A 17,361-nucleotide genomic window follows, 5' to 3' on the forward strand; every position below is an offset into this window, starting at 1 on the left:
CAGTCCAACCAGCCGTCTGCACTCCCCTCTGTTTAATGACAGAAGGGTTTGCGACAGTCGATCGGACATGACAGGTAACATCAGTTTTGTCCATCTGCAGCCTCTCTCAGCCTGCCAAGCTCGCTTGTGGGTGGTAGTTACCCATTTGCTATCCGTGGCCGTGATGGCCGCAGAAGGGAGTGGCAAAATGGGCTCTGGGCCAAAGAAGTTGGCCTCAGAGCCCATCTTAGCTAAGGAGTCAGAGGTCTCGTTACCCGCGATACCAACGTGTCCCGGGCCCCATGTTAGCATCTGGCTATTATGTCTACCGACATAGTTCAGCCTAAATTTACAGGACTTGACTACTCCTGATGTGGTTGGAGGGCTGTCTAAGGCCATAAGAGCAGCTTGGCTGTCGCTGCAGGCACATATAGATTTGCCTCTCCATCGCTTTTCCACAACAAAGTGCATCGCTTCTTGAACTGCATACACCTCCGCTTGAAACACAGATGCGTGCATTCCAAGAGCAAAGTGCAGTTCCTATTGTGTTCCGTACTAGTTCCTATTGTGTTGCAGCCTGCAGATGGTCTTCAAGGTCTCTCCTTGGATGAAAAACTCAATTGGTGGTAAACCAATCAGAACATCTAATGCCGGGTCTGAAGTAGTCGGAAAAGCTCCGGTGCAACAGATGGCCACAGTGCGTTGTAGTCTCGATAAGGTCCTCCTCCCCAATCCACCAACACCCGGTCCACACCATGGGTACTGGCAGAGCTGCACATACGGCATTAACAAAAGCCCCCTCTATATCCAAAAATATGCCCATAGCAAGAACCCTCCCGTCGATGGCCTACTCTATCCTAGCACCAAGGTTTTGCAGTGTAGTGGTGTAGTCATCTTTCCCAACCTTAGGGAGGAAAGCGACCCTCACCATCCTCCACGATCGTTATATATAAGCCAGTGCCAGACATGCAGTCAAGATTTTCTTCAGTGGTGCAGTCACGGATTCTATGCCTTCCTTCAGCATGGCGGGATGAATGCCATCTGGCCCGGGAAACTTATAGCCGCTAAAAGATTCGATGGCAAATCGAATGGTGGCTTCATTCACCACAAATCTGGCAACGTACCAGTCACGCCGAGAAGGTGTAGCAGCTCTGACAGCAGCCTCTTTCGTTAAGGGCTATTGCCGGCCAATGCTTATCCGATTGCCTGGAAAGTGGAAGTCCATCAGCAAGCTGAATGTCTGACTTTGTTTCTCCGTGAAGGAGCCATCAGGATTCCCAAGTGACCCCGGTTTTGCGGTTGGATTCCTTTTCAGGATCCTAACTAATTTTGGCGTGTCAGTCAGAGATTCAATACCGACGCAGAATTCCCATTTTCGACTCACGAATTAGCTTCTTGTAGTTCCTCTGAATATGACGGTATCGCTCCCAGTCCTCACCAAGATTAGTCTTGAGGGCCCGGTTAAGAAGTTTTCTCGACTCACGCCTCAATGCTTGAAGCTCTCGGTTCTGATCAAAGAAAGGTCGAATTGGACAGGCCTACTCAAACCATTCAACTAAGGCAGCGCTGAGTTTCTCAACTGCCACCTCAATCCGCTGTTCTCTCCGAAGTCTTGGTGGCATCACGTCAAAGCCCCGCATCGCCCCCTTAAACTTCTGCCAGTCTGTTTTCCTGGGGTGTCTGGAGGGCAATGACATTTGTGTCTCCTCGCCACACTGAAACTCAATATACCTGTGGTCCGAGCACGAGTCTTCGGCAAGGACTCTCCAGTTCCTGATTGATCACCCAAATTTTGAATTTGATAATATGAGATCAATCACCTCCTTCCTTCTAGCAGTAACAAACGTGGGCTGTCTGCCCTTGTTGGCAAGAGGAAGCGATAAACTCGAATAGCCTAGAGCCCCACTCATTGCATTTGCTACTGCCCCAGATTGTATGCTGGGCATTAGCATCGCAGCAGAGAACGAGGCCCAGACTGCGCCGCTCAGAGAACCTTACGAGACTGGTAACATCCCCAAGTGGTGGTCCTTCCAGGGCATCATAAAGAAAATAAGCAGATGCAATCACAAATCTCAGCCATCCGCTTCTACCCTTATAACACACCTCAGCAGCTACCAGGTCCTGACAACAGAATTGCTCCAGACTCGTCACGGTGAGATCGGATGATACTCATCTGGGATAGACATGGAAAGTGACAGTCCCAAAGAAGAGACTCAGGCGATTCCTGTACCGAGAGCCGATGACATCAATACTGGCCTTATCCACTCGCACCACAAGATAAGCCCCTTCCTTTCATTCCCGGTTGCTACTCTTTGTGTGCGAGAGGGTTCGCCAAAGCCTCGTGTTGATGCCCGTATTCTGGGCACGCAGGCAGGACAAGACGTCCGCTGTGGACACATCGGGATTCGGAATCCAGCAGATGGCCTTCCTGAAGGATACACTCTCCTCGCTGTAGACCGCGAAGCAAGTGGTGCCCATGGGGGGCACATTATTGGCACAAGGTGATTAACACCACCTGGTGGTAGATTGCCTGGTGACATGAAAATATACAGCCTGGAGAAACTAGGGTCAGCAAAGAATGAAAAACAATAATTTACATACTTCAATAAAATGTTAGTAGATATTGGTGGAGCAGTCGTTTATGCTTTAACTAATGTCATGAGTAGTGAGGGAATTCACGATGAGTTAAGTAGAGCGGCATTAGGTAAATATAATAATTCAAATGTGAGTGAAAATTTATTAATTTTTATTCTTACCATACTGTAAAAATTAAAGTCAGGGTCGATCATAGCATCGATGCTTCTGCGATTGTCTTGCTCCATCACGCCTAGCAGTCTAATGAGCTGAGTACCTTGGCTATTATATGCCATATATTAGGACGCTAGCCCGATGGTTTTCCCTTCCAACTCCGTACTTATATGCACAGTATGTTGTCATCATCACTGTATTGAGTGAATTGAAACTTAGGAAGGTTATTCTTAATAAGAATATAGGTTGTGGTCCTACCTGCGGCCGGTACCGCCACTTCCTGAGAGGCTTCAGAATTAACCATGCTTCTTGCTACCAAGGATTCATGGATAAAAATAAGTTCCTCAGCCATCTTGTATAGACGCAGAAAAAAAATGTTGGATCTAAGCTGTGCCCAGATGCGACGCTTTTTCCTCAATCTGGTTCGTTAGCCGCTTACTTTGATAAGCTCTTTTCGTAGCAAGTCCTCCATTAATGCCGAAGGTGGACAGGTATCCGGGAGACCTCGTTAAAGTACAGTGTGACTGCAAACTATATAGTGGGTGTCTAAACGCATGACGCCTTGGATTATGGGAAAGAGTAGATTTAACGCCTTCTCTCATTCCAAGGCGAATTGAGTACTGAAGGAGGCGCCGGTAAAAAACAGTTAATTTAATCTGACGTCAACTCCCTTTGCAATACAAAACAAACAGAAGTAAGAGAAATTGCATGTTTGTGAAAATTCAGTGAATAATTTGGTAATATTATGATTTGTGATATTAAAACTAAACAAACTAATGAAAACATTTGTGAAACAACATTAGGACGCACGCCACAAATAGGAGGAGGAGCTCGGCCAAACACCGAAGAAGGGTGTATACATACATATATAATGAAAACGAAGTGCCGCGTATTAAATTGTGAAAGCACAAATGAATATAAAACCTCCAAATGCAGTTTTTTGTGTTTTTATGCGGCAGAAACCTTGGCTAGAAAGTGTGTGTACGTGTACGTACGAGTATAATTTCTTGTGTTTGGCTGCTTCCATTGCTTTCGCCTACTCTTCTTTTTCACAAAGAAGTAATTCTCCTTTCTCTTCTTTGTTTATTGATGGACTCTTACGACACGGCGAATTTGGAAGGTGCCATTTTCTCCTCTATCATTCTTGCCTTCATTCACACTCTACTAGTCACTCAACCTGCTTACATCATTGGAAACAGAAAGAAAAGCCCAAACAAAGAAGTTTCCCGTGGCTCCTAAGTGGAAATAGAGAAGCGCTAAAGTTTGATAAAAGTTTTCTAAAAAATATGAACAAATTTTTTACCTTACTTTTTAATATATTTTTTCAAATAACCTTTATCAAACTTTTGCACTTCTCTATGTCCACTTAGAAGCCGCGGGAAGCTTCTTTGTTAACTTGAAATCTCTTTTATAATATTACGACAAATTTTAAAATAAAGTCTTAGTTTCTTAAGAATTTTATTTTTTCTAGAAGTAGCATAAACGAGCATGAGGTTATGGCGCCATTTTTATTTTCAACAACACAACAGCGGTTCTCTGAAGAGAAATTAATCGCATTAGTAAATGTAGAATAAAAAATTACGGAATTAACAAAGAGATAACAAGTACTTAATATTTATTATATGGCGGTACCGTTATAAAATGAATGGCCAGAGATGCCAACGCATTCTGTATTACTATTATACAATTGCCTTACACGCACCAATTTATTGCTGGGGGGTGTAAAGCAGAAGACAAAACACGAATGTATCAATACACATAAGTATGTATGTTAAGATATTGATATTATTATTTATGTTAGCGCCTGCGCGGTGAATAAGACAGTGGTATTCTATCACTTTTGCAAAACTTTAATTAGTACAAAGAAATATTGTTTAAATTTTTGTGGTTATAACATTTGCATAATAAATACATCGGCGTACTGTTATCTAATGTACATTACTGAAATATACACAAAGTTACTATAGTTGAATATATATTACTATTGCGTTCATATTTCGTCAGATGTATTCATGTGCAATATTGTTAACTCAATAAAATACGGTGGAATTTTGTTTAAGTAATTGTGGAATGAGCCATCAAATTAACTAATAATAAAAAAATTATTTAAAAAGTACAAATTTGTACAACTCACATGGCCAAAACGAGGCTGTTATAACGAATTAACCCCGCCATCCAAGAGTTTTACGAATCGATTTATACAACAAAAAAGATTTCTACTCTGCACGTATTGTTCACTAGTCATTTCAAATACTAACAAACTGTATACACAAAAAGAAAAATTTTAACGGTATACTAAGACTGCATCAACCATTATGCATAATAGCACAGTGATACAGTGAAAACAAATCTCAGGAAATATATTTGTATATAAAAGCAACTTCACAACAATTTCAACTTCAGAAGTTGTACTTTTAATTAGTAGCTAATAACAAAATACCTGCCAAAAGTAAATATCTAACACAACAAATTTTACTCATCAGCCGGATGCCCGAGTAAATTTAACCTCAAATTTGTTGAAATCGGAACCAAGTTTAGCAGTACATCTGGGGTTTAGCTTTGCTTATTTATACGTGAGTATAATCATTTTTATTTGGGGCTTATTAGAAAAATAAAGAAAACAAGTGGAAATATGTCTGCGTTTGTGCTAAATTTGTTACAACGACTTTTAAAGCCAAATTAAGATGAGGTCGGAAGCAATAGAATTATGTAACACACGTTTGTGTGTGTAGATTCAGCGCTTTTCAAAGTCTAAATTTGCGTTTAGATTGATTTTGATTTTGGCTGAAGAAGATATTTCAAAAATTGGTATTTAAAATTCGACTGAATTCATGTTCAAAATAAATGTAGATATATGTATTTACTTATACACATCGATGGTTTTCGAGAAAAGTGACATAATTCAAAAATACAAAATACTGAGGTGGGTCAGTTTTCTAGATAAGTGACGCGCCAATTCGATCCCTTGACAAAACGACACTAACGCCACCTCTCAGAATTGCTTCAAGATTCGCTTATGACGCTTTTCCAGATAAAAATATATAAACTCTGTAGTTGATTTTTGCTTTTAACGGCAAAACTCCGAATTTGAGTTAATTTTGAGTTGCGTCGCTTTCCTCGAAAACCATCGACATATTAATCATTCCCTTGATAAAGACCGTCTTTAAGAGAAAAAATGTACACACTATAATAGAGAAGAACTATTTAGAAAAATTGTTTTGATTTTGATTTGATTTTATGTTTCTTACAGATTTTAAATGTTCTTGTTAAAAGTTTTTAGTTGTAAATGAAACTTATTTTGTTCAATGTTGATTTATATACAACAAGCTTTTGTCAAATTTATTCTTAGCCGAAGCCGAATGGATTGGTGCGTGACTACCATTCAAAATCCACAGAGAGAACGTTGGTTCGCATCTCGGTGAAACATCAAAATTAAGAAAAACATTTTTCTAATAGCGATCGCCCCTCGACAGGCAATGGCAAACCTCCGAGTGTATTTCTGCCATGAAAAAGCTCCTCATAAAAATATTTCCCGTTCGGAGTCGGCTTGAAACTGTAAGCCCCTCCATTTGTGGAACAACATGACAATGACGCACACCACAAATAGGAGGAGGAGCTCGGCCAAACATTGAAGCGTTGAAGAGGCGGCGACAAACAATACTATGAAGTCGTAACCTTGGATTTAAAAAATGCTGTCTACTCAGCAGACTGAAGACATATTCTTACCGCACTTAAAAAGCTAGCTGTCCCTGCCTATATTTACAATATGGCCAGAAATTATCTGAGCAATCGAGTTTTGGAATATGAAACAGAAGATAAAATAAAGAAGTATGAGGTTACAGCAGGGCCTCACGCTATAGAACATTATGTACGATGAAGTGTTTAGCCTGCCATTCAACACAGATATATATATCATTGGCTTTGCGGATGACATATATATCTACATATGTACTATATATAATATAATTGGCGCATACACCCTTTTTGGGTGTTTGCCCGAGCTCCTCCTCCTATTTGTGGAGTGCGTCTTGATGTTGTTCCACAAATGGAGGGACCTACAGTTTCAAGCCGACTCCGAACGGCACATATTTTTATGAGGAGCTTTTTCATGGCAGAAATACACTCGGAAGTTTGCCATTGCCTGCCGAGGGGCGACCGCTATTAGAAAAATGTTTTTCTTAATTTTGGTGTCTCACCGAGATTTGAACCTACGTTCTCTCTGTGAATTCCGATTATTTAAATATTTTGAAAAATAATTTAAAAGAAAGCGCTACGAAATTGGGCCTTGGAGGATCGTTTATCTTCCAGCAGGATAATGAACCCACGCGCACGTCTAACATTGTACGAGAGTGGCTGTTATACAATGTGCGAAGACAGCTGAAAACACCGCCACAATCCCCGGATACCAACCTTCAAGACGAATGGAATAAAATACCACCTGTAACTGAAAACTTTGTGAAATCAATGCCATTACGACTTAAAGCGATTGTAAAGTCTAATGGTTATCCTACCAAATACAAGGATTTGATTTTAATTATGTTTTTGATTTCACAAATTAATAATATGATGAACTGTATACTTACTTTTGAGACATGAATTTTTAATAATTTAATAAAGTTTAATATAAAAAGCTATAATTTGTTCCTTTTTAAAATTTGGTCCTTATTTGGAGTAAATATGATTTTTGCATATCATTCATGTACATAAAACAGAATTTTGTTATAACTTAATATAGGTTGTTAGAAGGTATCGATTGGGGGAAAATTGAAAACGTGTCCGATGTATACTTACTTCTGTTACTAACTGTAGATCCTTGCGAGGTCTAGAACAGCTGCCATGTAAATGAGCGCAAATTCGGTGTCGGATTTGTTGTGGGAGAGATACTTCATAGGCAAGCACTGTCGTTCACTCCATAGGACGAACGTCTCACAATAATCCTTATCAGTGTGGCTTTAGAACTGGAAAGTGTACCATCGACCATATAAATATTTGCAATAAGCCAAATAATACGCTTGAAAAAGACCCAAGAAAGAAGAATCGACACTCAAAGCTGCATTCGACAGTACGAAAAGGACTTACCTGTATACCGCTATGTCTGAATTTGGTATCTCGTTGCTCAACACCAGCAGCGCCATCAGAATTGGAAAGGACCACTCCGAGCCGTTTAATACCAAACGAGGTTTTAGGCAGGACGACTCGCTATCGTGTGACTTCTTTAACCTGATGTTGGAAAGTATCGTACGAGCCGCAGAACTTAATCACTCAGGCACAATATTTTATAAGAGTGCACAATTGTTGGCGTATGCCAATGATATTGACATCGTCGGCCTTAACAACCGCGCTGTTAGTTCTGCTTTCTCCAAACTGGATAAAGAGGCAAAGCGAATGGGTCCGGTGGTGAACGAGGACAAAACGAAGTACCTCCTGTCATCAAACAAACAATCGGCGCACTCGCATATCGGCACCCACGTCACTGTTGACAGCTATAACTTCGAGGTTGTAAAAGACTTCGTTTATTTAGGAACCAGCATTAATACCTATAACAAGGCGAGTCTAGAAATCCAACGAAGAATCTCTCTTGCCAACAAGTGCTTCTTTGAACTGAGTAGTAAAGTCCTCTCTCGACGAACAAAACTAACACTCTACAAGACTCTCATCATGCCCGTCCTAACGTATAACGCAGAAGCTTGGACGATGGCAACATCCGATGGGCGACGCTTGGAGTATTTGAGAGAAAGATTTCGCGCAAGATATTTGGACCTTTGCACTTTGTCAATGGCGAATATCGCAGGCAATGGAATGATGAGCTGAAATGGATACAAACGCTCCGGCTCTGAAAGTATTAGATGCGGTACCAGCTGGTCGTAGTAGAGGAGGACGAAGGCCTCCTCTGCGTTGGAAAGATCAGGTGGAGAAGAACTTGGCTTCACTTGGTGTGTCCAATTGACGCCGGTTAGCACGAGAAGGAAACGACTGGCGCGCTTTGTTAAACTCTGCCAAAATCGCGTAAGAGGTTATCGCGCCAATTAAGAAGAAGAAGAAGAAGAATGACTTACATAAGCAGGATTTTGCGGAACATTATATTCTCTTAACAATAAAAATTAACTTTAAAGGCCAAGGGCTTTGAAACTTTAATTTAAGGTTTTTCAAATAGTGGAGTTAATCGATGTGTGCATTGAGGGGCTCATATAATAGTATGGCACTTTCGACATCGTTGTGAATACCCTAATAGGGTAATTTTATTATGTTATATCTTTGGAGTGATTCATATTCACATAATTGTTTTAGTTACAACATTTATTTTAATTTTTAATTTAGGACATTTTAGTTTGATACCGGAAGTGAATAAATTCTTAGAGATTTTTTAAGTGAGGTGTTTTGCAACTTGCCTTTTCCTCTGGAATTCCAGCCAAAAACCTTTATCTCTTGTTAGTGGCATTTTAGGGTCCTCTGGTGGATTATAGCTTATATTCGCTTTCTATAGAGAACAGCATTACGATTTTATTTGAAACATTTTTAAGTATTGCTCCTATTTGCTTTTCAGAGCTTCCTTTAACTTACTATCCGCATATTTCTATTTAAACTTTGCCGCAGGAGTTCTGAAGGTGTGCAATTCTATCCGAAATCTTCTTTCTGCAGTGACAAGACACTCAATCTGAACGTAATAATATAATATATTTATGTATACATATACTTGGCGTTTTCGTACTTTGTTGGGGGTTGAGCCGAACTCCCCCCTCTTATTTGTGATGCTCGTCTTAATACGAGTATTTTTCCACAAATGGAGAGACCTACAATTTTATGCCACCTCCGAACGGCAAATGATTTTTTATGAGGCGTTTTTTCACGGCAGAAATGCTCTCGGAGACTTGATATTGCCCGCCGCGGAACGAAAGCTATTAGAAAAAACTTCGTTTATCATTTGGGGCTTCGTGTCGGCGGTTTCGAACCCGTGTACTTTCGAATGGCATTCACGCACCTACTCATTCCGCTACGGCGGCCGCTAATAAAAAATAAAATAAAAATATAATGCACGAATATCATGGAACAAACCACATTAACCAGTTGATGATCGATATGAATTCTAATTGATTTTATGTACAAATATTTTCTTCAAAAAATTACTCGTTAATTACAGTAAAGGTGTTAATACGGATAGTTAATGCGAATTAATATATGATAGCAAATTCAAATTCAAAGCACAAACTCTAAAACTGGTGTTCAGCAAATATATCTCTGTGCCATAGTCTGCAATCAGCAAAGCAGTCGCGCACACCAGCTATTTAGTTTACATTTAGCTGTTAGTATTTAATTTTATTAGTCCAGGTATAAGTAAATTATACAATCACCACCCGAAATTATTTTAAACACACCTTATATTGGCAAGTTTTAACTATTTACTTATTTATATTTAATTTCAATAATTTTTTTTTTTTATTAAAAATATACATACATAGTTCAAAAATGTTGTACATTCGTTATGAGGAGTAAGTGCCAACGCTTTCAGGTGAAAGATTAACACGAATTTTTAGTTACTTCAGGCTCCACTTGTAATTTTATTATACCAAAATTTGATGGGGTATAAAACAGATTACCCAATTTTTTTTTCAAAAATTCTAATTAAAAAAATTTAAAATTTGATGGAAATTTGACGAATTTTTGTAAATCTTGTACAAAGCTTGAAAGACTAATGTGGTCTTTTTTATAGAATGAACCATATTTTTATATTTGGTGAATTCTTGTAAATTTTGTACAAAGCATGAAACTTGGCTTAATGCGGTATTTTTATAAAAAAAACTAATTGAAATTAAAAAATAAAACGGAAATAGTCAAAACTTGTGGTACCTTTCTAATACTTTCAGGGGTGTATGAATATATCTATCAAACACTAAACACACTCTTCGTGAATAATAGGTTTTTGGTTGAATAACGAAGCAATTGGGATTGTAAGTACTGTTTTAAGTTTTAAGTAAGCACATATTACTTGTATACTCGTATTTGATTTCTATTAAAAGAGTATCCAGACTTAACTCTCACATAATTATTCATCTCGATCATAAATCTTTTAACAAAATTGTGGCTGAAATGTTTTACGGTTGTTTTTTTTTTTAAGTAAATGTGCACAATGTGAACTCTCAAAGAAATATTTGACATCTTTAATGAGTTCTAATTAAAACCTTATGTGTATGTATTAATATCGTAATATTTACGAAAATATCCACATGTATGGTATATGTAAACCGACCGCTGTAGCCGAATGTTTGGTGCGTGACTACTATATGGAATTCGGAGTACATTGGTTCGAATCTCCGTGAAACACCAAAATCAAGAAAAAGTTTTTTCTAATAGCGGTCGCCCCTCGGCAGGCAATGGCAAACCTCCAAGTGTATTTCTGCCATGAAAAGCATCACAACATCAAATGGCACGCCACAAGTAGGAGGAGATCGGCCAAATACATAAAAAGGGTGTAAGAGCCAATTATACATATATGTATATGTATATGTATAATATATATACATGTATGTTTGAATGTAATTACTGTATCGATCAATGTATGACTTGAAAACTGTCTATGTAAAGGGGTTTCCAATAAGAGGTGTTATTTTGATATTCAAAGAAAAATGCTATTTTTTAATATAAATCATCGGAGGTTTATTTCATTATAAAGAGGAAGGTATGCCGTTAATAGTGGAAAATATCATAACATTAGGCAAATGACAACCACACCCACGCTTACAGGACAATATTCTTTTCATGAAATTTTCCATAACCGAATTGCAAAGTGGCTGCCCCATGTCCTCGATAGCCTCACGAATTCCATCTTTGAGCACATGAATCGCCCCTGGGCTGTTGGCGAAGGTGTTAAATCACAAGATCTCGGTGGCCAATTGTGATCACCTCTTCGAGAAATAACACGGTCCGGAAAAAACAGACAAGAAATGCGCAATCAGAGAAGCAATAAGAACACATAAATTGCAAACTCCACCTCAACTCAACGAGTACTCCACTTCTTTTTCCACTGTAACTAAACGTTTTCTTATTTATTCTCCTCTCCCTGCTACAGCTACAAACTTTTTCTTCTTAATTGACGCGATAACTACTTACGCGAAAATTTTAACAAAGTGCGCCAGTCGTTTCTTTATCGTGCTAACCGGCGCCAATTGGACACACCAAGTGAATTCAAGTCATTCTCCACCTGATATTTCCAACGAAGAGTAGGCCTTCCTCTATCAGAAATCAAATACTGCAAAAGTCAACTGATGCGTCAGGTTATTGCCTACGGTCCTGAAGCCAACGCGAAGGGCTATGAGACAAAGAACGGCACCATAAAGGTGACGTGCGCGTCTCTGGCCAACTTCGAGTGGATCAGAACCGTGGTCAATAACGTGCCCACCATGGGGACCACTCACTTCGCAGTCTACAGCGAGGGGAGTGTACCCCTCAGGAAGGCCATCTATTGGATTCCGGATCCAGACCTGTCTACGGCGGGCGTCCTATCCTGTCTACGTGCCTAGAATCCGGGCATCAACACGAGGCTTTGGCGAGTCCTCTTGTACACCAAGAGCAATAACCGGGAATGAAAGGAAGGGGCTGCTCTTGTGGTGCGAGTGGATGAGGCCAGTGTTGATTTCATGGGTTCACGGTACGGGAACCGTCTGAGCCTCTTCTTTGGGACGGCTTTCACGCCTTTCCCAAATGCGTGGACGGGTTCCTGTAGCTACCGTCCCTTGACGGTGACGCAGATTAACTTGCAGCATTCCAAAGCCGCTAGTGCACTACTAAGTACATAACAACAGTGCAAGAGCCCTGGATCTCTAGGGGCCGTCTCTGTGGCTTAAGTGCGTTGAACGTGGCCCCTACGTTATCATATGACAGGAGTTCGAGTAGACCTAGGACCGGTCTTATAGTATCATCCCATCCCACTGTGACGGGTCCTAAGCAATTATGTTGCCAAGACTTGGTAGCAGCTGAGGTGTGTTACAGAGGTAGACGCGGATGGTCGAAGTTTGTGATTGCATCTGCTTATTTTCTTTACAATGCTCTGGAAGGGCCACCACCCTGGAAGGCCACTAGTCTCGTGAGGTTCTGTGAGCAGCGCAATCTGGGCCTCATCCTATTTTGCGATGCTAATACCCAGCATACAATCTGGGGAAGCAGCAAGTGCAATGGACGGGGCCCTCGACAATTCGAATTTATCGCGTCCTCGTGCCTAAACATACATAACAAGGGCTCTCAGCCAACGTTTGTAACAGCTAGAAGGCAGGAGGTGATTGGTCTCACCCTATCAAACTCAAAACTTGGGTGGTCAATCAAGAACTGGAGAGTCCTTGCCGAAGATTCGTGCTCGGACCATAGGTATATTGAGTTTCAGTGTGGCGAGGAGGCACAAATGTCATTGCCCTCCAGAAACCCCACGAAAAACAGACTGGCAGAAGTTTAGGGAGTCGTTGCGGGACCTTGACGTTGCGCCACCAAGACTTCGAAAAGAACAGGCCATTGAGGCGGCTGTTGAGAAACTCAACGCTGCCCTAACCGAATGTTTTGAGTCAGCCTGTCCAATTCGACCTCTCCCTAACCGGACTCCCGTTACTTGGTGGAATCGAGAGTTCCAGATGTTGAGGCGTGAGTCCAGAAAACTTCTAAACCGGGCCTTCAAGACTAACCTTGCTGAGGACTGGGAGCGATACCGTGATGTTCAGAAGAACTACAAGAGGTTTATTTGGGAATCGAAAATAGCCTCATATAGGGAATTCTACAGCGGTATTGAATCTCTGAGTGGCACGGCAAAATTGGTTAGGATCCTGAAAAGGGACCCAACTGCAAAGCTGGGGTCACTTAGGAAATCTGATGGCTCCTTCACGGAGCGGCAAAGTGAGACACTCAGTATGCTGATGGAATCTCACTTTCCTGGTAATCAGATAAGCGTCAGCCGGCAACAGTTATTGATAGAGGCAGTTGTCAGAGCTGTTACACCTTGTCGGCTGGTTCGTTGCCAGATCTGTGGTGAATGAGGCCGCCATTTGATTTGCCCTCAAATATTATATTTTCGCGGCTACAAGTCGCCCGGACCAGATGGCATATATCCTGCCATGCTGAAAGAAGGCGCAGAATCCGTGACAGCAGCCCTGAAGAAAATCTTCTCGGCATGCCTGGCACTGGCCTACATACCACGCTCTTGGAGGATGGTGAGGGTCGCTTTCATCCCAAAGGTTGGCAGAGACGACTACACCAGCCCCAAAAGCTTTAGACCCATCAGCATGACCTCTTTCATGCTGAAAAGTCTCCAACGACTAGTGGAATTGCGCATACGTCAGAAGTCGCTGAAGGCTCACCCTCTGTCTCCATTTCAGCATGCCTATCAGAGTGGAAAATCCTGTGAGTCGGCACTGCAAAACCTTGGGTGGAGCTGGCCATCGACAGGAGGGACTACGCTATGAGCATCTTTTTAGACATAGAGGGGGCGTTTGATAATGCCACTTTTGATAGTATGTGTAACTCTGCTAGTAGGCACGGCGTAGACCGGGTGCTAGTAAATTGGATTCGTTCGATGCTGGCCCAAGGAATCGTTTCGGTGCGAACAGAGGAAGATCTGCTGGTGTCATCTGGGGTTAACAGAGGCTGCCCCAAAGGCGATGTGCTGTCTCCATTGCTCTGGTGCACGGTAATCGATCCTCTACTCACCACCTTAAAAAATTCGGGAGTCTACGCACAAGCATATGCGGACGATGTTGCTTGTTTGGTAACAGGCCCTTCGCTTATGAACATCTGCAAGAAAGTGCAGAAAACTCTGGATCGGATTGACACTTGGTGCTGTGCGAATGGGCTATCGGCAAATCCCGCCAAGACTGGTATTGTCCTCTTCACCAGAAGGAGAAAGCTTGATGGAATCGTTCTGCCTAAGCTAAAAGGAGTCACAATCCATCTATCCAAGGAAATTAAATATCTTGGAGTAATCCTCGATAGTAAGCTGCTATGGAAATCACACGTTGAAGCAAAGACATCCAAAGCACTGACAGCTTCCTGGCCACCACTTGATGCTTTCATCCAAGGAGAGGCCTTGAAGGCCATCTGCAGGCTGAAACACAATGGGAACTGCTACGGCCCCTGTCCGGAACACAGAGAAGGCATGGACGTCGACCCAACGATTCTCTCCATGCCCCTTGACTCCATGCCATCAAGAGTCGTACTTGAAAAGAGATACAGTGTGGTGCTACCAGAGGCTCAGTTGTAGGAAGACTCAGAAAATGAGCCCGGCAAACACTGTTTTCGAATTTTTACGGATGGCTCCAGAACCGAACATGGCTCCGGCTCTGGGGTCTACGTGGAATCCAGCGGGACAAAACTGCAAAGCGATGAACTTTGTTGTGGATGGAGAGGCAGATCTATATGTGTCTGCAGCGACAGCCAAGCTGCGCTTATGACCTTAGACAGGCCTCCAACCACATCAGGGGTAGTCAAGTCCTGTAAATTTAGGCTGAACTATGTCGGTAGACATAATAGCCTGATGCTAACATGGGTCCCGCGACACGTGGGTATCGCGGGTAACGAGAATTCTGACTCCTTAGCTAAGATGGGCTCTAAGGCCAACTTCTTTGGCACAGAGCCCGTTTTGCCACTCCCTTCTGCGGCCATCAAAGCCACGGTTAGCAAATGGGTAACTACCACCCTCAAGGGAGCTTGGCTGGCTCAGAGAGGCTGCAGATGGACGAAACTGATGTTACCTGTTATGTCCGATCGACTGTCGCAAACCCTCCTGTCATTAAGCAGAAGGGAGTGCAGACAGCTGGTTGGACTGATGATGGGCCACTCAGACAGTGTACTCTGTCCAGCTTGTGAAGAGGAGGATGAGACGGCGGACCACTTCCTGTGTGTCTGTCCCGCCTTCGCTCGAATCAGGTTTGAGGTCTTTGGCACTGATGTGTTAAGAAGCGACCATCTTGGCTCCTTGGCACCACAAGATCTACTCAGATTTCTTCGGAGATCGGGTAGATTTAAAGAAAATTTAAGTGGAATCCAAGTGTAGTACATTGGACTTAATTCATGTCTGAGTGCTGCACTTGCTAGTTGTCCCGACGAAAAAAAAAAAACAAAAAAAGGCTTTCCTCTTCCTCTGCTACCACCAGCTGGTACCGCATCGAAGCGGTAGCGTTTGTATCCATTCGGACTACATGACCCAGCCAACGTAATCGCTGGATCTTTATTCGCTGCGCTATGTCTATGTCGTCGTAAATCTCATACAGCTCATCGTTCCATCGCCTGCGATATACGCCATTGCCAACGTGCAAAGGTCCAAAAATCTTACGCAAAATCTTTCCCTCAAACACTCCAAGCGTCGCTTCATGGGATGTTGTCATCGTCCACGCTTCTGCGCCATACGTTAGGACGGGCATGATGAGAGCCTTGTAGAGTTTTACCATAGTTTTGTTCGTCGAAAGAGGACTTTACTACTCATTGGCCTACTTAGTCCAAAGTAGCACTTGTTAGCAAGAAAGATTCTTCGTTGGATTTCAAGGCTGACATTGTTTTCGGTGTTAATGCTGGTTCCTAAATATACGAAGTCTTTTACAACCTCAAAATTATAACTGTCGACAGTGACGTGGGTGCCGATATGCGAGTGCACCAATTGTTTGCTTGATGACAGGAGCCACTTCGTTTTGTCCTCGTTCACCACCAGACCCATTCGCTTTGCTTTTTTATCCAGTTTGGAGAAGGCAGAACTAATAACGCGGTTGTTAGGACCGATGATGACAATATCATCGGCATACGCCAACAATTGTGCGCTCTTATAAGTATTGTGCCTGAGCGATTAAGTTCTGCGGCTCGTACGATGCTCTCCAACATCAGTTTAAAGAAGTCACACGACAGCGAGTCGCCCTGCCTAAAACCTCGTTTGGTATCAAACGGCTCCGAGAAGTCTTTTCTAATTCTGATGGCGCTGCTGGTATTTGAGCAATGTCATTTTGCATAGCCGTATTAGTTTTGCGTGGATACCAAATTAAGATTTCGCGGCATACAGATAACTCCTTTTCGTACTGTCGAATGCAGCTTTGAAGTCAACGAAAAGATGGTGTGTGTCTATTCTCTTTTCATGGGTCTTTTTCAAGACTTGCAGGCTATATGTACAAGACTAATACCGCGATAATTGGCACAGATTGCAGGATCAACCTTATTATGGATTGGGCAGAGCTCACTTAAATTCCAATCGGCAGGCATACTGTCATCCGACCATATTTTGCATAGGAGCTGATGCATGCACCTTCCCAGCTCTTCGCCGCCATGTTTGAATAGCTCAGCCATCAGTCCGTCGGCGCCCGTGGCTTTGTTGTTCTTTAGCCGCATTATCACTATTCTCACATCGTCATGGTCGACACGGAACGACAGTTCCGTCGTCAACGATTGGGGTTTTGGGATCTTCACATTCTCTCTGTTATGCGCAGATGTCACTACTTAACAGGTTCGAGAGGTGTTTCCTCCATAATTTAAGTATGCTCTGGATGTCAGGCACCAGATCGCCGTTTTCAAACAGCATCTTAAATATTCAACATATAACACGAAAAGTTTACCCCTTCTTGCTTCAGCCATTAACAAAATTCAAAAAAAAAGCAATACCAAAATGACAGCAAAACCTCAAGT

General features: G+C 42.0%; 1 protein-coding gene across 2 annotated transcripts in view; it reads left to right on the forward strand.

Annotated features, from left to right (window-relative positions):
• Window positions 1-4,548: 4,548 nt before the first annotated feature.
• The window catches only part of LOC129247215 (electroneutral sodium bicarbonate exchanger 1), a 108,303-nt gene continuing 95,490 nt past the window's right edge, over window positions 4,549-17,361 (forward strand). For both annotated transcript variants that reach the window (XM_054886239.1, XM_054886241.1), the window contains exon 1: window positions 4,549-5,300. The gene's annotated coding sequence lies outside the window, so the exon portion shown is untranslated. The remainder of the gene's footprint in view (window positions 5,301-17,361) is intronic.

Source organism: Anastrepha obliqua, chromosome 5 (genome assembly GCF_027943255.1).
Source record: "Anastrepha obliqua isolate idAnaObli1 chromosome 5, idAnaObli1_1.0, whole genome shotgun sequence".
Classification (NCBI taxonomy): Eukaryota; Metazoa; Arthropoda; class Insecta; order Diptera; family Tephritidae; genus Anastrepha; species Anastrepha obliqua.